The following is a 27,596-nucleotide window of genomic DNA, read 5'->3' on the forward strand; positions in this document are numbered from 1 at the left end:
TGATCTCACCCTGCTCATGGCAACTGATGAGGGACAGGAAGAAGACAGTGATCCTCTACCTGATCTCTTCTCTTCCACAGAACAAGATGCTCTAGTGGAAGGTGTAGTTTTGGCTGATTGTCTTACTGCTGAGCAGAAAGACCATTGCATAAATCTCCTGGGTCAGTTTTCTGAACTCTTCTCTACTGTGCCAGGTACCACTTCTTGTTGTGAGCACACTATAGATACTGGAGACAGCTTGCCTGTCAAAAGTAAAATCTATAGGCAGCCTGACCATGTCAGAGACTGCATAAAGCAAGAGGTGCAGAAAATGTTAGAACTGGGAGTGGTTGAGCACTCTGAAAGTCCATGGGCTTCTCCTGTGGTACTTGTACCAAAACCTCATTCCAAGGATGGAAAGAAAGAAATGCAGTTTTGTGTTGATTACAGAAGTCTCAACCAGGTAACCAAAACTGATGCTCACCCTATACCCAGGGCAGATGAGCTCATAGATACACTGGCATCTGCCAAGTATCTAAGCACTTTTGATTTGACTGCAAGGTATTGGCAGATCAAATTATCAGAAGATGCTAAACCTAAAACTGCATTTTCAACCATTGGAGGCCATTACCAATTCACAGTAATGCCTTTTGGATTGAAAAATGCACCTGCCACTTTTCAGAGGTTGGTGAACACAGTCCTGCAAGGGCTGGAAGCTTTTAGTGCAGCATTTCTGGATGATATAGCTGTATTTAGCTCCAGTTGGGATGATCACCTGGTCCACCTATGGAAAGTTTTAGAGGCCCTGCAAAAGGCAGGCCTCACTATCAAGGCTTCAAAGTGCCAGATAGGGCAGGGGAAGGTGGTTTATCTGGGATACCTTGTTGGTGGGGAACAGATTGCACCACTTCAGGGGAAAATCCAAACTATTATAGATTGGGTTCCCCCTACTACTCAGACTCAGGTGAGAGCCTTCCTAGGCCTCACTGGGTATTACAGGAGGTTCACTAAGAACTATGGCTCCATTGCAGCCCCTCTTAATGACCTCACATCCAAGAAAATGCCTAAAAAGGTATTATGGACAGCAAACTGTCAGAAAGCTTTTGAGGAGCTGAAGCAGGCCATGTGCTCTGCACCTGTCCTGAAAAGCCCTTGTTACTCTAAAAAATTCTATGTCCAAACTGATACATCTGAATTAGGAGTAGGGGCAGTCCTATCACAACTTAATTCTGAGGGCCAGGATCAACCTGTTGCTTTTATTAGTAGAAGGTTGACCCCTAGAGAAAAGCGTTGGTCTGCCATTGAGAGGGAGGCCTTTGCTGTGGTCTGGGCACTGAAGAAGTTGAGGCCATACCTGTTTGGCACTCACTTCATTGTTCAGACAGACCACAAACCTCTACTTTGGCTAAAACAATTGAAAGGTGAAAATCCTAAATTGTTGAGGTGGTCCATATCCCTACAGGGAATGGACTATACAGTGGAACATAGACCTGGGAGTAGCCACTCCAATGCAGATGGACTCTCCAGATATTTCCACTTAGACAATGAAGACTCATCAGGTCATGGCTAGTCTTATTGTCCTTCGTTTGGGGGGGGGTTGTGTAGGAAAGTACCATCTTGCCTGGCATGTTACCCCCATTTTTCACTGTATATACAGGGAGTGCAGAATTATTAGGCAAGTTGTATTTTTGAGGATTAATTTTATTATTGAACAACAACCATGTTCTAAATGAACCCAAAAAACTCATTAATATCAAAGCTGAATATTTTTGGAAGTAGTTTTTAGTTTGTTTTTATTTTTAGCTATGTTAGGGGGATATCTGTGTGTGCAGGTGACTCTTACTGTGCATAATTATTAGGCAACTTAACAAAAAACAAATATATACCCATTTCAATTATTTATTATTACCAGTGAAACCAATATAACATCTCAACATTCACAAATATACATTTCTGACATTCAAAAACAAAACAAAAACAAATCAGTGACCAATATAGCCACCTTTCTTTGCAAGGACACTCAAAAGCCTGCCATCCATGGATTCTGTCAGTGTTTTGATCTGTTCACCATCAACATTGTGTGCAGCAGCAACCACAGCCTCCCAGACACTGTTCAGAGAGGTGTACTGTTTTCCCTCCTTGTAAATCTCACATTTGATGATGGACCACAGGTTCTCAATGGGGTTCAGATCAGGTGAACAAGGAGGCCATGTCATTAGATTTCCTTCTTTTATACCCTTTCTTGCCAGCCACGCTGTGGAGTACTTGGACGCGTGTGATGGAGCATTGTCCTGCATGAAAATCATGTTTTTCTTGAAGGATGCAGACTTCTTCCTGTACCACTGCTTGAAGAAGGTGTCTTCCAGGAACTGGCAGTAGGACTGGGAGTTGAGCTTGACTCCATCCTCAACCCAAAAAGGCCCCACAAGCTCATCTTTGATGATACCAGCCCAAACCAGTACTCCACTTCCACCTTGCTGGCGTCTGAGTCAGACTGGAGCTCTCTGCCCTTTACCATTCCAGCCACGGGCCCATCCATCTGGCCCATCAAGACTCACTCTCATTTCATCAGTCCATAAAACCTTAGAAAAATCAGTCTTGAGATATTTCTTGGCCCAGTCTTGACGTTTCAGCTTGTGTGTCTTGTTCAGTGGTGGTCGTCTTTCAGCCTTTCTTACCTTGGCCATGTCTCTGAGTATTGCACACCTTGTGCTTTTGGGCACTCCAGTGATGTTGCAGCTCTGAAATATGGCAGAACTGGTGGCAAGTGGCATCGTGGCAGCTGCACGCTTGACTTTTCTCAGTTCATGGGCAGTTATTTTGCGCCTTGGTTTTTCCACACGCTTCTTGCGACCCTGTTGACTATTTTGAATGAAACGCTTGATTGTTCGATGATCACGCTTCAGAAGCTTTGCAATTTTAAGAGTGCTGCATCCCTCTGCAAGATATCTCACTATTTTTGACTTTTCTGAGCCTGTCAAGTCCTTCTTTTGACCCATTTTGCCAAAGGAAAGGAAGTTGCCTAATAATTATGCACACCTGATATAGGGTGTTGATGTCATTAGACCACACCCCTTCTCATTACAGAGATGCACATCACCTAATATGCTTAATTGGTAGTAGGCTTTCGAGCCTATACAGCTTGGAGTAAGACAACATGCATAAAGAGGATGATGTGGTCCAAATACTCATTTGCCTAATAATTCTGCACTCCCTGTATGTTGTTTTAGTTGTATGTGTCACTGGGACCCTGCCAGCCAGTGCCCCAGTGCTCATAAGTGTGCCTGAATGTGTTACCTGTGTAGTGACTAACTGTCTCACTGAGGCTCTGCTAATCAGAACCTCAGTGGTTATGCTCTCTCATTTCTTTCAAATTGTCACTAACAGGCTAGTGACCAATTTTACCAATTTACGTTGGCTTACTGGAACACCCTTATAATTCCCTAGTATATGCTACTGAGGTACCCAGGGTATTGGGGTTCCAGGAGATCCCTATGGGCTGCAGCATGTCTTTTGCCACCCATAGGGAGCTCTGACAATTCTTACACAGGACTGCCACTGCAGCCTGAGTGAAATAACGTCCACGTTATTTCACAGCCATTTTACACTGCACTTAAGTAACTTATAAGTCACCTATATGTCTAACCTTTACCTGGTAAAGGTTAGGTGCAAAGTTACTTAGTGTGAGGGCACCCTGGCACTAGCCAAGGTGCCCCCACATTGTTCAGGGCCAATTCCCCGGACTTTGTGAGTGCGGGGACACCATTACACGCGTGCACTACATATAGGTCACTACCTATATGTAGCTTCACAATGGTAACTCCGAATATGGCCATGTAACATGTCTATGATCATGGAATTGCCCCCTCTATGCCATCCTGGCATAGTTGGCACAATCCCATGATCCCAGTGGTCTGTAGCACAGACCCTGGTACTGCCAAACTGCCTTTCCCGGGGTTTCACTGCAGCTGCTGCTGCTGCCAACCCCTCAGACAGGCTTCTGCCCTCCTGGGGTCCAGCCAGGCCTGGCCCAGGATGGCAGAACAAAGGACTTCCTCTGAGAGAGGGTATTACACCCTCTCCCTTTGGAAAATGGTGTGAAGGCAGGGGAAGAGTAGCCTCCCCCAGCCTCTGGAAATGCTTTCATGGGCACACATGGTGCCCATTTCTGCATAAGCCAGTCTACACCGGTTCAGGGACCCCTTAGCCCTGCTCTGGAGCGAAACTGGACAAAGGAAAGGGGAGTGACCACTCCCCTGACCTGTACCTCCCCTGGGAGGTGCCCAGAGCTCCTCCAGTGTGCTCCAGACCTCTGCCATCTTGGAAACAGAGGTGCTGCTGGCACACTGGACTGCTCTGAGTGGCCAGTGCCATCAGGTGACGTCAGAGACTCCTTCTGATAGGCTCCTTCAGGTGTTGCTAGCCTATCCTCTCTCCTAGGTAGCCAAACCCTCTTTTCTGGCTATTTAGGGTCTCTGTCTCTTGAGATTCCTTAGATAACGAATGCAAGAGCTCATCCGAGTGTCTCTGCATCTCTCTCTTCACCTTCTGCCAAGGAATCGACTGCTGACCGTGCTGGAAGCCTGCAAAACTGCAACGTAGTAGCAAAGACGACTACTGCAACTCTGTAACGCTGATCCAGCCGCCTTCTCGACTGCTTTCCTGGTGGTGCATGCTGTGGGGGTAGTCTGCCTCCTCTCTGCACTAGAAGCTCCGAAGAAATCTCCCGTGGGTCGACGGAATCGTCCCCCTGCAACCGCAGGCACCAAAGAACTGCATCACCGGTACCTTGGGTCTCCTCTCAGCCCGACGAGCGAGGTCCCTTGAATCCAGCAACTCTGTCCAAGTGACTCCCACAGTCCAGTGACTCTTCAGTCCAAGTTTGGTGGAGGTAAGTCCTTGCCTCCCCACGCCAGACTGCATTGCTGGGAACCGCGACTTTTGCAGCTACTCTGGCCTCCGTGTACTTCCGGCGGAAATCCTTTGTGCACAGTCCAGCCTGGGTCCACGGCACTCTAACCTGCATTGCACGACCTCCTAAGTTGTTCTCCGACGACGTGGGACTCCTTTGTGCGACTTCGGGTGAGCACCGTTTCACGCATCCTCGTAGTGCCTGTTTCTGGCACTTCTGCGGGTGCTGCCTGCTGCTGAGAGGGCTCCTTGTCTTGCTCGACGCCCCCTCTGTCCCCTGACGCAATTGGCGACATCCTGGTCCCTCCTGGGCCACAGCAGCATCCAAAAACCCTTACCGCACGATTTGCAGCTAGCAAGGCTTGTTGGCGGTCTTTCGGCGGGACTTCTGCACGACTCTCCACGGCGTGAGGGATCCGTCCTCCAAAGGGGAAGTCTCTAGCCCTTGTCGTTCCTGCAGAAACCTCAGCTTCTACTGTCCAGTAGCAGCTTCTTTGCACCCACAGCTGGCATTTCCTGGGCATCTGCCCATCTCCGACTTGCTTGTGACTTTTGGACTTGGTCCCCTTGTTCCACAGGTACCCACGACTGGAAATCCATTGTTGTTGCATTGTTGGTTTGTGTCTTTCCTGCAGAATTCCCCTATCACGACTTCTATGTCCTTTGGGGAACTTTAGTGCACTTTGCACTCACTTTTCAGGGTCTTGGGGTGGGCTATTTTTCTAACCCTTACTATTTTCTAATAGTCCCAGCGACCCTCTACAAGGTCACATAGGTTTGGGGTCCATTCGTGGTTCGCATTCCACTTTTGGAGTATATGGTTTGTGTTGCCCCTATCCCTATGTGTCTCCATTGCATCCTATTGTAACTATACATTGTTTGCACTGTTTTCTAATACTATTACTGCATATTTTGGTATTGTGTACATACATCTTGTGTATATTTGCTACCCTCATACTGAGGGTACTCACTGAGATACTTTTGGCATATTGTCATAAAAATAAAGTACCTTTATTTTTAGTATATCTGTGTATTGTGTTTTCTTATGATATTGTGCATATGACACTAGTGGTACTGTAGGAGCTTCACTCGTCTCCTAGTTCAGCCTAAGCTGCTCTGCTAAGCTACCATTATCTATCAGCCTATGCTGCTAGACACCCTATACACTAATAAGGGATAACTGGGCCTGGTGCAAGGTGCAAGTACCCCTTGGTACTCACTACAAGCCAGTCCAGCCTCCTACACAGACAGGCAACGGGGAGGCAGGTGAGACCGTGAGGAATCCACAGGTAGCTAGTGTATCCACCAGAAAAGGCGTTACCGAAGGAAAGTAACCCGTTCTTCTGATGGATACAACTACCTGTGGATTCCTCACTCATTGAATAGAGTCCCAAAGCAGTAACGCACTCGGTGGAGGGTGCCTGAATGGTCAAACCAAGAAATCCTGCAGCACCGACCGTGCAAAATGGCCATCCCTCCTAACCTCCGAATCCAAGCAAAAATGTTTTGCAAAAGTGTGGAGGGATGACCAAGTTGCGGCCTTGCAGATGTCAACCACAGGAACACCCCTAGCTAAGGCCGAAGAGGCCGACTTAGCTCTGGTGGAATGAGCTCTTATTCCATCAGGGGGTTCTTTCTTTGCCAGAGAATAACACAGCTTAATGCAAAGAATGACCCACCTGGAGAGTGTTCTCTTGTGGACTGCCCTTCCTCTCCTCTTTCCCACGTACCCGATGAAGAGTTGATCCTCCAATCTAAACTCCTTCGTTCTGTCTACAAAGAAGCTCAGCGCTCTTCTCAGGTCCAAACGATGCAGTCTTTCTTCCTCTTTCAAAAGATGAGGTGGAGGATAAAAAGAGGAGAGAGTAATAGACTGACCTATATGGAAGGGTGAAACAACCTTCGGCAAGAAAGCAGCCTTGGTCCTCAACACCACCTAATCCCCATAGAAGGATGTATACAGGGTTTAACAGAAAGAGCCTGCAGCTCACTCACTCTTCTAGCAGAAGTAATCGCAACAAGGAAAACAGTCTTTAAAACCAATAACCTTATGGGGCAAGAATGCATCGGCTCAAACGGTGAGCCCATAAGAAACGTTAAGACTAGGTTCAAATCCCACTGAGGCATAATGAAAGGAGTGGGAGGATCTCTATTAGTGAGGCCTTTTAAAAACTTCAATACTAAAGGAGATTTAAATAAAGAAGACTGGTCTGGCAGACACAGAAAGGCTGACAGAGCCGACAAATAGCCCTTAACTGTAGCAACTGTAGCAACTGCACAACCCCTCTGTGCCTGGGACAACGCAAAAGACAAGATATCCAATAAGTGGGCACGTAAGGGATCAATTTGCTTCTCTCCACACCAATTCACAAATTTAGCCCACCTGCTAGCGTAGATAGATTTAGTGGAATGTCGCCTGGCCGATAAAATAACATCCACTACCTCGGGTGGGAGAGAAAAGGAACTCAGGTTGCCCCATTCCATCTCCAGGCATGAAGGTGCAGGCTCTGGAGGTGGGGGTGTAAAACCTGCCCCTGCGATTGCGAGAGGAGGTCTTCCCTGTGAGGGAGACGGAGCGGGGGCACAGAGAGTTGGAGAAGATCCGAATACCATACCCTCCTTGGCCAATCCGGAGCTGTTAAGATGACTTGAGCCCGGTCTTGGCTAATTTTCCTCAGAACCCGAGGTATGGGGGGAATCGCGTAAAGCAACTGGTCGCACCAGGACATCTGAAACGCGTCCCCCAACGTTCCTTGCACCGGATACTGGAGGCTGCAGAACAACGGGCAGTGCGTATTCTCCCGAGTGGCAAAAAGATCTACCCGCGGGATTCCCCACATCTGGAAGATTTGCCGGACTAGATCTGGTTGAAGACGCCACTCGTGATCGGTCAAGAAGTGCCGACTGAGACTGTCCGCACGCACGTTCAAGACTCCGGCCAGATGGTTCGCTACCAAGCAAATCCGATTGTCTCTTGCCCAGGACCATAGCCGCAGAGCTTCTCTGCAGAGAAGGTACGACCCTACTCCTCCTTGCTTGTTTATATACCACATTGCGGTAGTGTTGTCCGTCAGGACCTGAACCGACTGACCGCGAAGGGAAGGGAGGAAGGCCTTGAGAGCCACACGTATTGCCCGCAATTCCAACAGATTTATGTGAAACATCTGTTCCACTGGAGACCAATGACCCTTGACCTCCAGGTCCCCCAGATGAGCTCCCCATCCTAGAGTGGAAGAATCCGTTATCACTATGGTCACTGAGGGAGGCAGCGAGAACGGCCTTCCTTGGGAAAGATTGCCGTCCGCAACCCACCATCTTAGATCCACTGCAGCGTCTCTGGAGATCTTTACCGATCCATCGAGATCTCCTTTGTGCTGAGACCACTGCTTTCGGAGGCACCGCTGAAGAGCTCTCATGTGCCAGCGAGCATGAGTGACCAACAGAATGCAAGAAGCGAACAGACCGAGCAGACGAAGGACCTTGAGGACTGGAATGACCGCTCCACTTTGAAACATTGGAACCAACGCCTGAATGTCCTGAAACCGCTGAGGCGGAGGAAAGGCACAATTCAATGTTGTGTCCAGTACTGCCCCTATGAACAGGAGGCGCTGAGAGGGCTCTAGGTGAGATTTGGGCACGTTCACCGAAAAACCCAGATCGAACAACAACTGGGTTGTCGACTGCAGGTGACGCAGCACGAGCTCCGGAGACTTGGCTTTGATCAACCAATCATCTAGGTAAGGAAATACTGCTATCCCCTTCCTTCTGAGCTCTGCTGCAACCACCGCCATCACCTTTGTGAAGACCCGAGGTGCTGAAGTAAGACCAAACGGAAGGACCGCAAACTGATAGTGCTGCGATTCCACCACAAACCGGAGATACTTCCTGTGCGACTTGAGTATCAGGATATGAAAGTAAGCATCCTGCAAGTCGACAGACACCATCCAATCTCCTTCGTTCAACGCCAAAAGCACCTGAGCTAGGGTCAGCATCTTGCACCTTTCCTGTTTGAGGAACCAATTCAAAATCCTCAGGTCCAGGATTGGTCTCAACCGACCATCGTTCTTGGGGATCAGGAAGTATCTTGAATAACAACCCTGACCCCTCTCCTGCTCTGGAACCAACTCCACTGCACCCTTTGAAAGGAGGACTAAAACCTCCTGTTCTAGTAACAGGAGATGGTCTTCTGAACAGTAGGATGGGCGGGGTGGGATGAGGGTAGAAACTGCCGAAAGGGAAGGGCATAGCCTTTCCACACAATACTGGTGACCCAGGAGTCCGATGTTATTGCCTCCCACAGTGGAGAAAGTTCATTAACCTCCCCCCTACAGGAGTGGTATGTAAAGGAATTGGTGGATGACTAAGGCTGCTTCCCATGCTGCACCCCTCCAGAGGAAGAGGAAGAGGCAGAGTGCTGCTGGGTGGCTCCTCTGGTTCGGACCCTACCCCTCCCCTGTATGACCTATAGGGGAGGGCAGTGGCGGCCTGCTGCTGAAATCTGCCCCGAAAGGAGGAGGAGGAGCCACGACCAAACCCCCTAAATCTTCTGAACAGCCTAGAAGAAGCAGAAAAGGAGGCTTGCAAGCCTAACGATTTTGCTGTGGCTCTACTCTCCTTAAATCTTTCAAGGGATGAGTCCGCCGTGGATCCAAAAAGTTTATCCCCATCAAAAGGGAAAATCCACCAGGGCTGACTGAACATCAGATGAAAATCCAGAAGAACGAAGCCAAGCCTGTCTCCTTGTAGCAACAGCAGTGCCCATAGCTCTGGCCACAGAATCAGTCGTGTCCAGCCCTGACTGGATTACTTGGGTCGCCGCAGCCTGAGCATCAGAAACAAGGCTCAACACCTCCTGAGACACCTCCGAATGGGACGACTTTATCTCTTCCATAAGGGCGTAGATGTGCCTGCCCAAAATGCATGTGGCATTGGTATACTGCAAGATGAAAACGCTTTCTTGGAAGACTGGTCCATCTTTTTAGAGTCGCTGTCCGAAGGCACACCCGGAAAAGAGCCTGGGGCAGTGCGAGATGAACATGAAGCCTGTACAACCAGGCTTTCTGGAGTCGGGTGCCTCGACAAAAAGCCTGGATCCACAGGAGCCACACAACACCAGCGTGCCACTGTTCTATTAACAGCCGAAGATGACACCGGCTTTTTCCAGATCTCTAAAATTGGGTCCAGAAGAGCCTCATTAAATGGCAGAAGAGGCTCTGCAACTGTTGAAGCAGGATGTAAGACCTCCGTCAATATATTGGGTTTTGACTCAGACACCGGCAATGGAAGGTCCAAAAAGTCAGCTGCTTTTCTTATAACAGAGTGGAAAGAAGCAGCCTCCTCTGTATATTCTCCAGGAGATGTTAAGTCCTACTCTGGAGAGGTGTCTAAACCACTTGCCGTATCCAAACCCTGGAGATCTCCCAGAGGTTCTTCAATCCCCCCCTCCTCCAGGGTCTGCCTCCGATACTCTTGCTCCCCAAGGAGACAAATAGCTAGCCTCCTTGAATGAAGTCTGGCTTCAATCCTCGGCGTCGACAGGGCGTCGCCGAAGTCGATGCCTGATGCCGATCCTCCGATCCATCTGACACAGGATCTATCGGCGCCGTGGTCTTTTTCGGCGCCGACCGAGGCAAAGGATGAACAGGAGAAGAACTCTCCGGCGCCGGTACACCAGATCTACTCTGCGTCGCAGGCTGTGGAACCGGCGCCGAACCAGCACCTCCCAAAGGAAGGAAGGGCATGAAAGGTGCCGGACGTAAAGGAGCCGAAGCACCCATATTAAAGGCCCTGAAGGACCAGCCGGTCCACCACCTGGAGCCATTTGTTGGAAAATGGCAAACATCGCATTTAGAAATGCGGAACTGTCAGCACCTGGACCTGGGAAAGCCGGATACTGTGGAGCCTGAGCTCGAGGTGACAACGGCGCCGGCGTCTGAGAAGCAGGTGAGAACTCCTGATGTTGAGGAACTTTGAAAACAGATGGTGGAGTCGTAGGCGAAGTCGGTGATGCGGGAGGCGTCTGCGGCTGAGGAGTGATGGTGGGGCTCATCTCCCATGTCTTTCGGCGCCGAACCGAAGGCGACCTAGAGCTTGATCGCTCCCTACTCGACCAGCGGCGAGATTCACGACGGCGCCGGGAGTCACGGTGACGCCGGTGGGACTTAGGCAATGATGATCTGCGCAGATGCCGCTTCTCCTTCTTTTTGGATTTTGCCTTGCGCTCCTTCAACGCCTTTGGGTTCACACGTTGACAGAAGTCACATTTCTCCACGTCGTGGTCGGAGCTGAGACACCACAAGTAGTCTACATGTGGGTCTGCCACCGACATCTTGCCTCTGCACTCCCTGCAGGGCTTAAATCCCGACTTTCGTTGAGACATCTCGAAGAAAGAAACAGTAACTGTAACTACGCAGAGTAGAAACAGTAGCTCCCTCGAAGAATAACCGTTGTTTGAAGGCACGGAAAAAAGGGAACTGACGTCGGCGAGGACTTCTTGTTGCCTGTATGACGTCAGACGGCGTCGCGTGGGCAATTGTGACGTCTTCGTCGACGTGCAGAAGCTAGGAAGAAAATTCCCGTCAGAAGCTGCCGCAGGGGGGAAATTCAATGAGTGAGGAATCCACAGGTAGTTGTATCCATCAGAAAACACATTATCGGAACTCAAAACGATCGGACGTCGGTGCTATTAACAGCAAGAAACCGGCGACGGCTGTTGAAGCAGTAAGAGGCTATGTTAACAGCCCTCGACTTTGAAATAGACCTATTCAGGTTGAATTAGGATATCAACTTTTTATCCCAAATTGCATGTAGTTTTTAAACCCGATTGTGGAATTGTAAGAAACCATTACAATTATAGCCTTGATAAATTTCTCATACAGAAACGCGATTCTGAAAAAGCTCAATTATGTTCCTAGTCCCATATGTATGCTTTCCCTCCTAATTGATAGCTGCGATTTCTTCCATCATTCTAGCATAAAAAGTGCATTTGTAAGGCGCAAATTCACAGATGGATTATCTTGGTGCTTAACAAAATACTATACTACTTTAGTCAAGTAAGTCATCAGATCCGGCTTTTATATTGTGGGACTTTAACCTAACCGATTACTGGAGTGATGGTAATCTTAACTAGGCAGGATCCCATCTAGTTAAACACACGCATGCTACCTCCCTATTGAACAGTGTCCTCAAAAATCGTGCACGCTCATTTTACAGGGAAAATAATGCAGAAGCGTGGTGCTAGTTGCACACATTGCAAATTACCTGACCAGGCGCAATTAGGGCCTGACACGCTTTACTTGTACTCAACCCAGCTAGCAAGATACAGACCTTTCTTGTGCCACTTGGAGCTGGTGAGTAATTCATATCTTGAAACGTCCAGCTCTGCCATCAGTACAGCCACCTATGCAGAGGTAAAAATAGCATCAGTATCAGACCTTCTCACAAAATTAGCGTTTGTAAAGTTGAGGGCAGTCAGATCAGGGCTTTGGTGACATAGATGCCATGAGACCTTAGTCGTCCAGCTATTAATGGGTTAACCCATATCATCCTCTACGACTACCGCTCCCAACCTAAAATGACTTTATATTAACAAAAGAAGAAAAAAATAAAATAAAATCTTACCTGCCATGGTTGTCTCTGATGAATCTAGATTGGCCTCAAAGGAGGAGAGCAGGTGTTAAAGGCCGCACAAATATCACCACCACATATGCCCTTGGCCCCTGGCCACCGTGCTACCATCAGAACTCCACCATGCTGTGAGGTGTTCTTCAAAAAGTTTGAGACGAACAAGACTTAAGTCATCATGTGGCGCCACAGAAATATCAACCTCATTAATCCACCACAAAAGATCAGCACATACCTACAAGTTTCCACTTAAGCAGTCTCAACCTGGAAAAAGAAAAAAAAAAAGTTGTGTGAGCATTACCGAGAACTAAGAACCTAATGCATTTTTCTGGACATCACAAGCACTTTCATTCTTCTGTTCTCAGATTAAAGATGGCATCACCATACAGTCAGCCATATGCCTGTCTATAGAATTCATCGTGGAACAGAATCTTAATAGCGTGTGGAACAAATGAATGGACAGGTAAAACTAAATTGTGGCGCCGAACCAGGAGCCCAGAATAATAAGATCAGTGATTAAGTACAACGACACTCCAAACTGGATTTAAACAAGCATTTGCAATGCAACGGGTATCACGTTTGCTCATGTTAGAGCTGATAGCGTTGTAAACTCCTAATCCGACTTTTCACCTATCGGCAAAAGTGCATTTATGTACCTAACCCGAAAAAGTGCAATTAACTTTGTAAAGCACTCGACTTCTACCAAGCGAAATCGCGCTAGTAAATTAGAGAAAAAGTAGTCCACGAGCCAGACAGAAAACAGCGAGCCTCGCATGGTTTCTGTACTTGGTCGATGCACTCGACGAGGGCTTGGCACCGGAAAAGGCATGACGTATGCATGCCTTCGACTAATGAAAGCAAGCAGATTTTATTAGGCAACCCACGAACCAATGAAAAACACTGACGTGACGTCGACAGGGCTCCGAGCCCTTTTCTAAACACTAAACACTAAAGCGTCTTGCTGCGATACGCATGCAACGCAGACGCAACCCTAAAAATGGCACATTAATGTTCCCAGATAAGAGTCCCCAAGCTCCTGACTCTCCCCTCGGTGCCATGTCGGGCAGGACCACTATGGGACGAAACATAAGTTGCTCGCTCACTATCTGGGTTCATTTTTTTGCCTCAGTATTTTGAGGAAACACAACCAGGCCAACTCTACGAGTGGTTCTGTAGGGGTGTGTACCAGCGTGTTATTTATCACTTATCAACCGCTTTGCTGAAACCTTGTTCGAGCAGGTTGCTTAAATCCATTGACTTAAGTAGGCGGCTCCCTCTAGCGCCATTGAATGTCAAAGACTCAGTCAACGCTGGATGCTTGGGAGTATGGGGAACCACAAGGCTTAAATAGTATGTGAGAACTCCCCCCCCTCCCTCCCATTCCAGTAACATCAGCAAAGCCACTCAACATGGTTCCAGCTCAAAATATAAAAGTAGACGTACACTCACCTGGAAAATCAGGGCTCTGTATTGTGCCTTGCAGCAGGAGAGCACAGCCTAAGGAAGAAAACGAATGGATCCATTAGAGTTTCTCCAACACTGAAAATCCTACTCACAAGTGTGACAACTAGCTCAGCGTTAAGTTACATCAGAAAAAAAAATCAGCTATGTGCTTGTTAAACATCATCGCTAGACACAGTCTTAAGGCACTTAAAACTATCGAGGGTATCAATTACTACATCCTAGACCAAAAACACCAACTCGCTTGCTGCTTGACATACCTGGATGAAGCTGTGTAGACATGGCGCAAACCGTTCTAGGAGAATGAAGAAAAAGAACGTTAAATATGTTACAAGAGCGTTACACTCCCCCAAAAATATTGTGTGCCCGCGGCGAACCAGCCAACCAGGTTATCCTCGACAAACTGGCTTTGAGTGTATTTTACCTTCTTAAAGAAGGACCCAGTCGTTTAACATTTTAGAAAGTAGAAACCCAACTTTGGGGGATAGGAGCAGTATTAACAGTTATCAGTTGTGCCCCTGAATAGGCGGGTATCGTCACCAACACCATGACGGGTTCTCACATTTTATGAAATTTACTATTTTGACTATAGCTTATGGGGGAGAGCTCACAGCAGGCCCCTTAGACGCACCTACCCACCAAAACCACTTCACTGCTGTGCCTCAACTGCTCAATTTAAGTGGTATGAAGCTTCTGATACCTCACAAAGGGGTACCGCTCTGCGCTGCCACTTCAGCTGCCACTCCTGCGCCTGTACATTTGTGGCCATTCAAACACCCTGAGATGGTATGAGAAAGATGATGGGCCCTACCTCACCAGGGTGCAACTAGATGCTAGGCAGAGCTTCAAAGTGAGCGACAGACAGGGCTAGTACTGGCATAACTGGAACCAGTCTCCCCCCCCCCTTGTGGACCCAAGCAAGACTGAGAGTGGCAAGGGCATTCAGGCATGCAGGGGCTACCCACCTGACCAGAAAACTGCGAGGCTAGCAATAGCAACTAGAGGCAGATGTGAAGACGTGCAAGCGGACGGTTGGAAACCCCAGAGGCCCCACGCTGTACGGGAACTGAAAGAACCGCTGGGACGCCAGGAGTCCCTAACATCAGAGAGGGGACACACATTGGTGGCAAGAGGTCCCTCACCCAACATGAGTGGGAATACGTAGGCTGGACCCAGTCAAATGCTGTAGAGGGATCCTAATGGGGACACAATGCCCTAAACCGCAGGAGTCGCATGTGGTTAGCCCAGAATATGGGCAAAGTGGCGGAACAATGACGCCACAGAAGGCAACCCAACCCCCTCCCACCAAAAATGCAAGACACCTTACAGAAGATCTTAGAGACGATTGAGGACTCTAACACCACCCTACGGCAGGAAAAGTGTCTGCTGAGTTGGGCCTACTGAGAACTGATCACCAGAAATTGACAGATAGGGTAGAAAACACAGAGAAAGAACTGACGAAGCTGGGCACATTGCATCAGGCGGAGCAAGCTCAACTCGCCCACCTCACAGACAGAATACAGAGACTGGAGCACAGGGCAACAGACGCGGAGGGCCAAAGCTGGCGTAATAACATACATATCATAGGCCCTCCAGAAGGTATAGAGGGCACTGACATGGTAGCCTACCTGGAGCACTGGATGAAAGAGCTTATGGACAAGCAACAATTCACACCATTCTTTGCCATGAAAAGAGCAAACAGAGTCCCAGCCAGACCTCTCACGCCAGGAAGACCTCCCAGATCAGTTGTAGCCAAGCTGCTGCACTACAAGGATTGGGACTTACTACTTCAGAGAGCGCGCGCGCGAAACCGGCCCCTTTGAGGTGGAGAACAGCAGAGTCAATATGTTCCCGGACTGAGTGGCAGCAGTGCAGGCCAAAGGGCGTCCTACATGGAAGTGAAGAAAGCCTTAAGAAGAGAAGGAATTCGGTAGACCCTGTTATTTCAGTCTAAATTAAAGATAATATGGGACGGCCACACCCATTTCTGCCTGGGCCCAGAAGAAGCCTGGACCGAAACAAAGCCAGAAAGGATAACCTGGGACCGCATGAATCCACCACACCTCGATGACAGAGAAAGAGACACTGGTCCAGGGATCAGCCCCAAAACAACAGAGTGGTTCGGCCGACACAAATGCAAGCAAGTCAGGAAAAATGTGTGACGATCAGGGCAGCGGTGTACTCGACAGTCGCCCACATCAGACAAAGACAAAAATGCCCACACAGGTGTCCATGAGACCGAGGACGACTCTGATCATAAATCAGTTGCAAGCTTACTTGACGATCTCCCACACGTGACACCTCAGACAGCAGAAGACCTTCTTTAGCAGATGTTATCTTATAACATTGTAAAGACCTCCTACTACGGGAGAGGCAACCAACAGACAGACTTAGACTGGTCCGGACACCATTGAAAATCGACGCTATTGAGACGTCACACAGTGAGCATCCCCCCCATTTGTCCTTGGATTACTCCAGCAGGGTGAAGTAGATGGCTTGTCACAGACTGACATCACAGGTTTGGGCTGTCGGACGTTGCCGCACTGCCCTGGGGACGGGGAGTTGGAGATGGAATAGTCCTGTTGTTATTGTTGATGCCTAAATATGTGATTGGTGTGTGGGGTTGGGATCAGGGAGAGGTGGGGGGTACCTCGTCAAAGCACCATAGCATACTGGCATACATGAAGAGGAGGGGAATCCACATTGCTATGTTACAGGAGTCACATCTCACTAAGGTAGAAGTTGATCGCCTCCATAAATGCTGGGGGGACAACTGTTTGCCACTACTAGCTCCGCATACGCACGGGGAGCACTTGTGAGGGTGGGTGGGTGGTTTGCGGGAAGGATTACCCTTTGAGCCTATCTGGGTAGACACAGACAAGGAGGCCCGGTATGTATTAAGAGAGGGCCGCCTGTACAGAAGATTAATAGTGCTAGGGAGCATATATGTCCCCAATCAATACCAGGTCGCCTTCCTCCACACTCAGAACAGCTGACTAGATGCCCAGATGGCCCATACATCTTTTGGGGGTGGGGGGAGACTTCAGTAGCGTATCTGACCCAGACTTTGACCGCTCTAAACCTCCTGTGCAAGGGGCGGTGGCAATTACAGTGGCAAAGGGCTTGACGATGTGGAGATCTAGGTGGGATATTTGGCAGATTCAGCACCTCCTCTAAAGGGAAATCTCCCATAACTACCACACCTATCAAATACACGAGGATTAACCATATGTTTTGCACAGCTAGCATCAGCAGTACCTTCATACAATCAGAATATTTAGGCCACACAGTGTCCGATCACAGTCCGTTACTAATAACAATGCAGACACTTAAGAAACTTCCACCAATCCAGACATTTTGTCTGTAGCCTGGAGCCATGGAAGACAAGGCTTCTGCACGGGACAAAACGGTGGGGATCAGTCGGGAGCTGAAGGCTGACATCCTTCGTATAGAAGAAGCCCTACACAGGTGGGAATTGGAGTTAGGAACCAATCCGGAGGCTCCCCAACAGCTCTTAGAAACACAGGAAGCACACAATGAGGCAACAGTACGTTGTAGATGCCATGACTACAAAACACACACAAACCGGGTACACGAAGAGGAGAGGAGGGCAGGGAGCCTGCTGGCCTGGCTGACTAAACCGGAAAGCAGGGGCACACCAATCACTCACCTGACTTCTAGGGATGGGGCTATGTTGTACTCACCAATATTAAGTAATTATGAGTTTAGATCTTACTACATGACCCTATACAGCAAGCCGCCACCGGCGGAAGAGGGTACTCTCCACGACTACCTGGAGGGCCTACACTTGAGAACACTTTCGGCACAGGATAGTGACCAACTGGGGCACCGGTGGATGTGCAGATGGCTATCAGAGCTCTGGCGACGGGGAAAACCACTGGGACTGACTGCCCTCCCCCCCCCCAGAATTTTACCAAAGGTTTGTAGGAGGACTGACACCACGACTTGTAGAAATGTACAGAGGCTTATGCGAAGTGAGAATTGCCTCCCTCAACAACGTTCTGAACAGACAATAAGACGATGGTCCAGCGGTATGTTTAATCGGCCTTTTTGACAGGCCTTTAATTATAAAAATTGGGGAACAGGTTTGCGTACCTGGCATGCAAGAGAGTGGCGATGGCCTGCAAAAATAGGTATTAGCCTCAGCTGGACATGTGGGTAGCAGACATTACACATTCGGCAAGAGCATAGGAGAGGGCACTACGAAGGGAGGAGATGAGGGGACTGAGGCGCTGACCGATAGGCCCCATGTGGGCAGAAGTGGTAGACACTGGACGCTGCCACGTATGATGACTCTGACGGGACACCAGTCCAATGTGAGCCAGTGATGGACAAGCGCTGATCCCCGGCTAGTCCACAATGGTTTAACATAAGGAGTGGGGGGCCTCCCGCCGCCACCTGGTAGTCTCCCGTGCCCCAGCCCCACCCCTCTGCTTGAGAAGAGGCACCCACCGGATGGATGGTGATCGGTGGAGGAGCGTGCAGTGATGCGCAATGGGACATGATCCAGTAACTGCAACCACACACCACCTGGATGTATTACAGATGTATGGGCGAGGTAATTTAGTTACGTTCGCTTATATTTCTTTATTGGTATACGCTCTGGGGGAAGACGAGTATACAGGTCTGCAAAGCTATCATTGGTGGACAATGACGCCCTGTCTCGCAAACATGCCACTGAGAAACAGACAACTATGTCACTGCCACTGCAATTCCATATGCTAGGGTCTGAATGCAATGAAGATCACTTTGTGGTAGTGGTATTATAATGTATGTAATGGACACTCAAAGATTATACAGTAATGTGAATGAGAAACCCGAGTACCATGCTATGGCTGTGTGGGAGAAAAAAAACGCACAAGAAATGTATTACTTGAAATGCCAATAAACTAATTTGTAAAAAAAAAAAAAAAAAAAAAAAAAAAAAAGGGCTAAGAAAATATTGTATTGTAATAGTGTAATAGTATTTATATAGCGCTTACTACCCCATACGCAGCGTTGAATCTCTTTTCGGCGAGTAGCATGCTACTCCGGAACCCAAAAGGAATTAGTGGTGGATTAGTATAGGTTTTATCTTGTTATTATAGAATAGTAATTATACATATTTCGGTACAAAATAAACATATATACACATAATCAGATTATACATGTTTACCGACAAAGGAATATGCAGTCCATTGCTGTTTGGATATGGTGGTTATGAAGTAAAGAGCCAACCCTTGAATAGTCATCTGAAGATAAGATAGTTATCCGTGGATCTTATATTTGGGGGTAAGGAATTCCATAGTTTGGCCGCTTGAACAGAGAAGGGTGTACCACCTATTGTCTTTTTCTTGTATGGTGGTGGTTTAACCCCTTGAGTGCGGGCATCAGCCACTGGCCGACACCCACACTACCTACCTGGTGAGGGTCACGACCAGTGGCTGACACCAGAGAGAGGATTTTTTTTTCTTCCCAAAAACACCCCGGGAGACACAGAAGATCTTCTGTGTCTCCCCCAGCGCCCCTTTCACTGTTTTGTTTTCCCCATCGGAGCAGGAAGCAGCCCCTGCTCCGATGGGGAAAACGGCCTTTCCGATGTAAACACCTCAGCAAACCCCCCACCCCACACACACACACACACACACACAGGGGGCATATATATTTTTAATTATTTTAGTATTTGTATAGTTATATATATATATATATATATATATAGAGGTCACTTTTGTCAATACATGTGTGGTTTCCCTGGTGGCCGCGATCGGCCCCCAGTAAAACCGAACCCACGTATAAAAGTGATATATATGTATGTGCCACCAGCTGTCTTGCAGTTGCAGCTTGCGTCTTCAAACCAATGCACATACTTCAACTGACGCGTTTCAACTGTACCTTTTAGGCAGCAATAAAAAAGTCAAGTAAGTCGTGTGATTATGTTTCTGCTACAAAAGGATCAGACTTTTGTCTAGTGGCAGTTCTGATGCCACAAAGTAACGCAGAAGGTTTATATGCCTACTGCAAAGAGCAAGTCTGTATTTTATGTAAATAGCTGAGTACATTAGTAAATTCAGCCATTACCTGCGCTATGATACAAATGAAATGTATGTGCGGGCGGCTATGGAGAGATGAAAGGCACTTTTGCTGGGTGGTAGTGAGGGAATCCGAGGAGGAGGACATAGGAGTGGGAGCACCAATAATGATTGTTGGACTGGGCGCTAGAGGTGCTAAAGACTGTGACGACTGGTATGTGACAAGGTGCTGAGTGTCTTGAAAGAATGTGCTGATTGCGGGAAAAAGCGAAGGTAAGGTGACCTATACTGTTGCACGTATCTCTCACACACACACCAGCAATTTTGTGACTGTCTACGTAGGCTAGTGTTTAGAAGCAACAGTTTAGCCAGTAGCAGAGATGGCATCCTGTTGGATGACTGCTGCTCAAGCCTTCACTCTGGTTATAGAGGACAACTCTGACGTAGGACCAGAGACTGGGACAGCATCTGAGGGATAGGACAATGGCGCAGACTCTGAGCGATTTCATGATTTTTCAGTCGGAGGCAGTGGCTGACCCCAGGGAGGAGGTTAAAAAATCCTCGGGTGCATTGCACATGAGAATTCCCCCCCCAACACACCCCAGGAGACACAGAAGATCTTCTGTGTCTCCCCCTGCCCCTTTCACGGTTTTGTTTTCCCCATCATAACAGGAAGCGGCCTTATGGCCGCTTCCTGCTCCGATGGGGAAAACAGCTCCATTCGATAACTCCTCTTGCAGTAATTATGGGGGAGGTGATGATCATAACAGGAGGTGGCGTTACGGCCACTTCCTGCTCCGATGGGGAAAACATCTCCATTCGATAACTCCTCTTCCAGTAATTATGGGGGGAGGTGATGAGGACAGTCCTGCTGTCCCTTCACAAGCACAGTCTGTGCAACGAGACAATAGCGGGTTAGCCCAACCCAGAGAGCAGGTGCATGCGGCGGCACGCACAGAGGTATAGTGCTCTCTTGTGAGCTCCCCAATTTAGTTCAGCCCCAAATACCACCGTCCAAATTGTATTGTGGAGACATCAAAATTATCTATTAACAAAAAAAAACTGGTTTTGTAAGGCAGGCACCTGTGTTTTTGGTCCTGGGCTCGGCGGCCATATAGGGAAACATACTAAACCCAGACCTTTCTGGAAACTAGACATCCGGGGAGTCCACAGAGGTGTTACTTGTATGGATTTCCCAAATTTTTCTCACCCAGAATACCCTGCAAAGCTGAAATGTTGAATAAAACTATTTTTTCTTGTATTTCTGTCACACAAACTACAGGAATATGCTGGGATCCACAAAATTCCTACCACCCAGTGTTTCCCCACCTGTCCTGATAAAAACACTACCCCACTTGAGTGCCTGTACCTAGTACCTGTGTCAGGAATGGATCACCCCAGGGTCAACAGTTGCCCTCATGTAAGGACCAACATTGACCGTTGTGTGATCTATTCCTGTCACTAATTTCTTGGTCCCCTCCAGGGGAACCCTCAAACTCTGTGTACCTTTAGAATCCCTACGATGTTGGAAAAAAAGGACACAATTTTTCCAGTCGCCACAGATTATCAGGCCAGGCACAGACTGGGTCATTATTTTTCCAGTCACCACATGCAAATATATCCGTTTTGGAAGCATTCAGTTTCAGATGGCTCCAAGTTATCTGTTGATCAACGGCTCTAAGGCACCTGAAGATTTGTGAGTTTTCAGTGTCTTGTGGGCATTCCAGTTTGAGCAGCATTGTGTGTCATCTGCATAGTTGTAGCACGTGAGTTGAAATACATTGATCAGTTCTGGTATTGACATCATGTAGATACTGAAAAGCATAGGTGAGATGATTGAGCCTTGAGGGACCCCTACTTTTGTGAAGTAGGGTTTGGACAAGAAAGGGGGGTAAAAGATGATAGTAGTTTTATTTTAAAGGTCGGATGTGATCCAAGCGAGAGAAGTCCTTTCCACGTCGGCGTCATGGAGTCTTTGAATTAGGATGTCATGGTGAACAGCGTCAAAGGCAGCTGAGAGATCCAAGAGAGGTAGTGCAGCAACTGCACTGCAGTCAAATGTTTTTGAGATCATCCCAGATGGTGGTGAGGGCAGATTCAGTGCCTCTTCCTGGGCGGAGTTTGGTAGTCTGAAAGTATGCAGTTATCTTCAATGAATTGTGACATCTGGGGGAATGCTGCTCTTTCTATTAGTTTGCACGGGAAAGGTCCATTTGTAATTGGTCTGTAGTTGTTGGAATTATGTGGGTCCAGGTTTGTTTTCTTTAATAATGGGCACATGTATGGCTTTTTAAGGTTCCAATAATTAAAGACTTAAGGATTCTTCTTACTGATGTGGCAGCAGATATAGATAAAAGAATGTTCTTGAAGATGTGTGCTGTACAAGGGTCAGAAGGACAGCCGGAAGGCCTGCTTGTTTTGACCAAATCCATAAATTCAATTTGTGATATTTGTTTAAAGGAGTGCAGAGGCAGGGTTGGTTTACTTTTGGAGGGGATCTGAGGAAATGGGTTGGTGCTGGTGGTTTTCCTTTGTTTTAAATAGGAGTGCAATGTGTCTGCCTTGGTTGTGTGACGTTTTGCCAGTTTGTCTGGGAATTCTTGAGTAATGGTATGAGTTCCTTCCATGCATTTAGGTTGATTGATGATTTGTATATTCTGTTGCTTGCGTAGTTGAGGTTAGTCTTGAATGTTGTTTGTTTTGAGTAAGGTTTGTTGCAGCCTTCTGATTTGTTATTTTAGCTTTTTAAGTTCTGTATTTCTTCAAGGCGTTGGTTTTCTTTTATCCTGTTTAGTTTTTTTAGTGGTATCAGGATATCGAAAGCTTACTGTAGCCACTCAAAGTTTTTTAATAGAATTTATTTTGTCTAGATCTGGGTTGGCTGTTAGGTGTTTTCCAAGTCTTCAAAATTCAGTTTTATTCCATGGTATGTAAGGTGTTGTTGGGTGTGTTGATTTGTTGTGTTTTATGTTGGAAAGTTACCAAATGGTGGTCTGACCATGTGACTGGTGTGATGCTTTAAATAGTAACTAGTTCTGGGTATACAAAAATGACAGCTAGGATCTGTCCGGTGATGTGTGTGGTATCGTGGACATTCTGATATAGGTTCAATGTGACTAGGCCAGTGGAGATAGTTTTTGGATGGGGCATATTGGGTTTGTCAAACCAAATGTTTAGGTCCCCATGAATGCATAAGTTGGAGTATAAGGTTTGATACTGTGTATAGAAATGCGTCTGGGAATGCTGAATTGTTAGGCAGTGGTCTGTAAAGGAGGAGGAAGTTCGTGTACGATTGCATCTGCTGATGTGGGCCTTACAACCTTGTATGGAAATGTCTATTTTGCTGAGATTTATTGCTTATTTGAATATAATAGCTAGTCCACCCCCTACTTTGCCTACATGGTTTTGTGTGATGGTTTGATATCCTGGAAGGACGGCTTCATGCAACACTGGACAATGTCATCTCCCACCCATGATTCTGTTATGAATAGTAAGTCAGGTTGTGCGTCGGTGAGTAGGTTGTGGATGTGGTGCTTGTTTTTTTGAGAGTGAGAGTGATCAAGCATTTATGAATAAGCAGTTTAGAACTTGTGTTTTGGTGGTGGTGTTATTTTGTTTTGGAGTTTGGTGAGGAGTATTTCGGGAGCTTGTAGCCGGTGTGTTATTAGAAGTGATAATAACAGTACAAGGGTCAAAATAGTTTTGTTTTTCCATATTGTGGTTCCTCGTCCAGCAGGCATAGGAGGCATTTTGCTGGATCTGTGTGTGTTGGTGGTGGACTTCATGGCTGAGAGTGACATGGTACGTTTTGTTCTTTTTGTAGAGTAGCCACGTGTAACAGACAGGGGAATGCAAAGTTGTCAAGAGTGGCATGTGGTTTATTTTGTTTTTGTATGTTTAGGGTGGAAGGCGCATGGGTGAGGGGTGGTGGAGGAGCATGTGGATTAAAATCGAAGGCTCTAAATTGTGCAATAGCTGAGAGGCGAGTGAATTAATGTTGTTGTTTTGGGGTAAATGTTTGTGAAGAGTGAGAATTTGAGTAAAGTTTAGTCAGGATTTACATTTTTTGTCAGTCATGAGGGTGGGTGTGGGTGTGATGGAAAGTATTATAAAGGTTTGTGTTATTTTGTTGTGCTGGTGTGTGTGGTTTGTTTTGTTTTTCTGGAGTAGTGAGAGGAGATATTGATGTGGTTTTCAGTGAAGGACGGACAAGAGTTAAGAGTGAATGTGTTAAATTTGATCGCTGGTACAGGTAATGTGTGTGGTGAAGCGGAATGTAAGGAGTGTGTTGTGTGTAATTGGTAAAAAGATGAGGAGGCTGTTGGTGGATGGAAGGCAGAGTATCGGTTTCGTATGAAAAGAGAGTGTGTGTCTGGATAGAATAAAGTTATGTATAATGTGGCTTTGTGTTGTGTGGATATGTTAGTGTTAATGGACAGAGTTGTGCTTGATGTGTGAATGAAGGTTTCACAATGTTGTAGTGGATGTGTGTATAGGTGTGGGATGTGGGGTTTTGTGGTTGTGGTAGAGGTATGGAAGTCTATATGAGGTTTGTTTGTGGTGTATGAGTTGGATCCTTTGCTGATATTGTGTTTTGATGTTGGAGGATGTGGTGGGATTGAGCTGGTTGCTTACAGATGGACAGATGTGCAGTATTTCTGGCCCTAGGCCCGACCAGTCCTAAACAGGCAGCTGAACTGGTCCTCGTCACCCGTGGCCTCGATGCCCAACGCTGAGAAACCCTGAGCCCTAGGCTTAAAGAGCTCTATTGCCCAATGGAACCTTAGCCAATCAGATGCCTAACCCTAAACTCAAGAGCCAATGGGAGACCTGTCCCTATTAACCAATCAGAACCCTAGCCCTGGCAGCCAAGCAAAATAGTAACCCCAGACCCATAGGAACCTTAGCCCTAGTACCAATCAGAACACTAACCCTGACAGCTAGTCAAAACAGTAACCCTAGCCGCCAATCAGAACACTAACCCTAGACCTTTAGACCAACAGGAACCCTAGCCGTAGTACTAATCGGAATGCCAACCCTAGACTATTACTCAAGTAGGAAATCCTGGCCCTAAAGCCAATCAGAACACAAACCCTGACCCTTAAGCCAGAAATACTAGCCCCAGCAACCACTTGCAACAACCAGTAGAAACTTATATAATGGTCATGTTGCCTTACACTCGAAAGTGCAACTTACCTAGAACAAAAAACTGTATATAATTATGAGTAAGACAGCAGGGAGGCACATCCGCAGTTGGCTTCTCTGCTTCTAAAATACTGCGATATGAGCCTGGGTGGATCTCGAACGGTGATACTTAACTTTACCACTGGCAAATTAAACAATAGAGATTGTAACGTTTTCTTTACATGGTAAAGTGCACATTTGTTTGGAGAGACGTCGCTCGATACATATACACAAAGCGCTGCTGCCTTTTAGTAGAATATCTGGGCCGCCGCAATTGTCACGAAACTCCCCGACATTAGGGAAGGGATGCGTTTAATAAAGACTCATTATTAGTACAATTCTCTGAAGCAGAAAACACAGAGCAAATTGCATTCTTATTGTGAAGGAGAACAATTGCTCAGGAATTGTTGCAAATATAATGAAATAAGAATATATAACAGGGCAATACTAACCTTGTTGGCCCACTGTAAATAAGGGTGTTGGTTTCTCGTGTAAAACCTTACTGTGTCTTTCAGGTTCCCCAAACAATAACTGCTCGGCTCATTATATACCGCCCCTAACATGCAGGACAGACATGATTCCCACATATAGAATCAAATGCTGTTCCACAACAGCTGAGGCATCCAAATCTGAACGCTTACTTCACTGGCACATACATAATTTCGCTATAAGTGTAAATTAATTGAAATACAGACCGGTAGCCCCTTCCTTTTGCTTCAATTCTGGTTGTCAAAACAAGTTCATGGCTTCTTTTCTCGCTACAATTGCTTCTATGAGGGCTGTGTGCCTATGAAGACACTGTGCTGACAGAGCATGTCTTTTGCTCCTAGTCCTTAACACGTGCTCGCTATCCTCTGCACACTGAAGCTCTGTCTTCACTTTAAGCCGATATCCTGTTGTGCTCACCTTCCTCACTGGACTCATCCTACCCAGTAGCCAGCACTGACACCCACTTGGGGCGGATCTGGGAGTGGGCGATCCCACACCAGTCCTCCACGCTCACGGGGCATCTCTCCGCCACTATACAGCCCCCCTCCTCCTCTGTGAGGACCAGCACCCAACTATTGCCAAAGTCCTACTGCAAACCAGCGTGGGAACTTTTAACAACGTCACCAAAAATGTGTACTTGGCGGCAGGGTCTTCACACAAAAGTCTGGTGTCGTGCTAGGATAGTAGGATAGTTAGAGCACGAACGGTCCAGTAAAGAATGCATTCTCGCTCCAACTGGAATCAACTTTCAGACATCCCTCAGCACGCAGGTGCCATGAATCATCATGTTCCAACAGCATCCACACGCGACATTCTAGAACTTGCTCATGCTGCCTCATATACACTACGTCACTACACACAGTTTATCTGTAACCTACGCTCAAGTACACTTTTAAAGCACCAGCGACCTATGCAACAACTCTCACTAATCGCAGAACTATCAACCACGTGTGATGGCGTTCATGAAATAACAGACTAACAAAAACAGAGAGTTCACCGAAAAAGATGCTTCAAACACTGGTCAGTTGGAGTAAGCTTCATACAAATGCAACTGAGAGAGCGTAGTTTAAATATTACATATATTAGATGTGAAATGCTTATATCTAACAACGCTGCATACAAAAACGATCATAAAATATTATTTGCTTAAATGTATTCTTAACGTGATTATAAGTGTGAAGTTATTATTGTGCACATAAACTAATGTCGACTGTAAGAAATAACTACTTGCATTATAATTAATTGAATATGTTAACACCTACGAAGATTGCATTAGAACCCATAGGCCTTAAGTTAGCGTGAGTCGAAGACTTAGCCGTGTAACTCTCATATTAAGACATATTTTTCTGTTTTCCAGTGTGCTGATTCGTAAAAGGCCATGACCCAGCATGTGTTCTTTTCCTTTGTTTTATGTTGCAAGTTATGTTTTATTCCCATCCGCATGCTAGCTGCCTTAGTATAAGTTTTGTACGTATTGCAACAATTGTAAAAGCCTTCAAGGACATTCAACCATGCAAAAGAGAACTTTTGACCCAAAGAATGTGCCAGAGAGATGACATCCCCAGGAAGTGCCACCTACAAAGACATCAATTATGAAGACCAATCAAAGTGTTATAAATTATCGTGGGGTGACAATTTGGATTACCTAATGTATAATTTGATAGGCTAAAGATAGTGGGGTATAGCGATTATCCAATAGAATTTTGGGGGAAGGTATTGCGAAAAAGGGATAAAAACTCATGACACAGAAGGCTCGAGAGAATTAGGTAGGGAATGATATCGATTGCATCCAGAAACTCTGTCACTCTGTTTGGTGATTTGACACTTAGACAAAATGCCCTCATTCATAGACTGCCCTTTACACTTCTCCTCCTTATGAGGGAAGTGTCCCCTGTCCCTTAGACGAAGCAGACTGACGGC

The 27,596-nt window shown here is 46.9% G+C and overlaps 2 long non-coding RNA genes across 2 annotated transcripts in view; both read right to left on the reverse strand.

The window, feature by feature from the left end:
• LOC138259422 (uncharacterized) overlaps positions 1-27,596 on the reverse strand; it is a 380,592-nt gene that overhangs the window by 182,062 nt on the left and 170,934 nt on the right. The gene's annotated exons all lie outside the window — the stretch shown is intronic.
• Positions 1-27,596, reverse strand: part of LOC138259425 (uncharacterized) — a 39,178-nt gene that overhangs the window by 10,651 nt on the left and 931 nt on the right. Inside the window, exons 2-6 of the long non-coding RNA XR_011198725.1 lie at positions 14,235-14,269; positions 13,963-14,010; positions 12,749-12,777; positions 12,511-12,654; positions 12,217-12,289 (exon numbers count right to left, since the gene is read on the reverse strand). This is a non-coding gene — a long non-coding RNA (uncharacterized lncRNA). The remainder of the gene's footprint in view (positions 1-12,216; positions 12,290-12,510; positions 12,655-12,748; positions 12,778-13,962; positions 14,011-14,234; positions 14,270-27,596) is intronic.

Source organism: Pleurodeles waltl, chromosome 9, assembly GCF_031143425.1.
Source record: "Pleurodeles waltl isolate 20211129_DDA chromosome 9, aPleWal1.hap1.20221129, whole genome shotgun sequence".
Taxonomy (NCBI): domain Eukaryota; kingdom Metazoa; phylum Chordata; class Amphibia; order Caudata; family Salamandridae; genus Pleurodeles; species Pleurodeles waltl.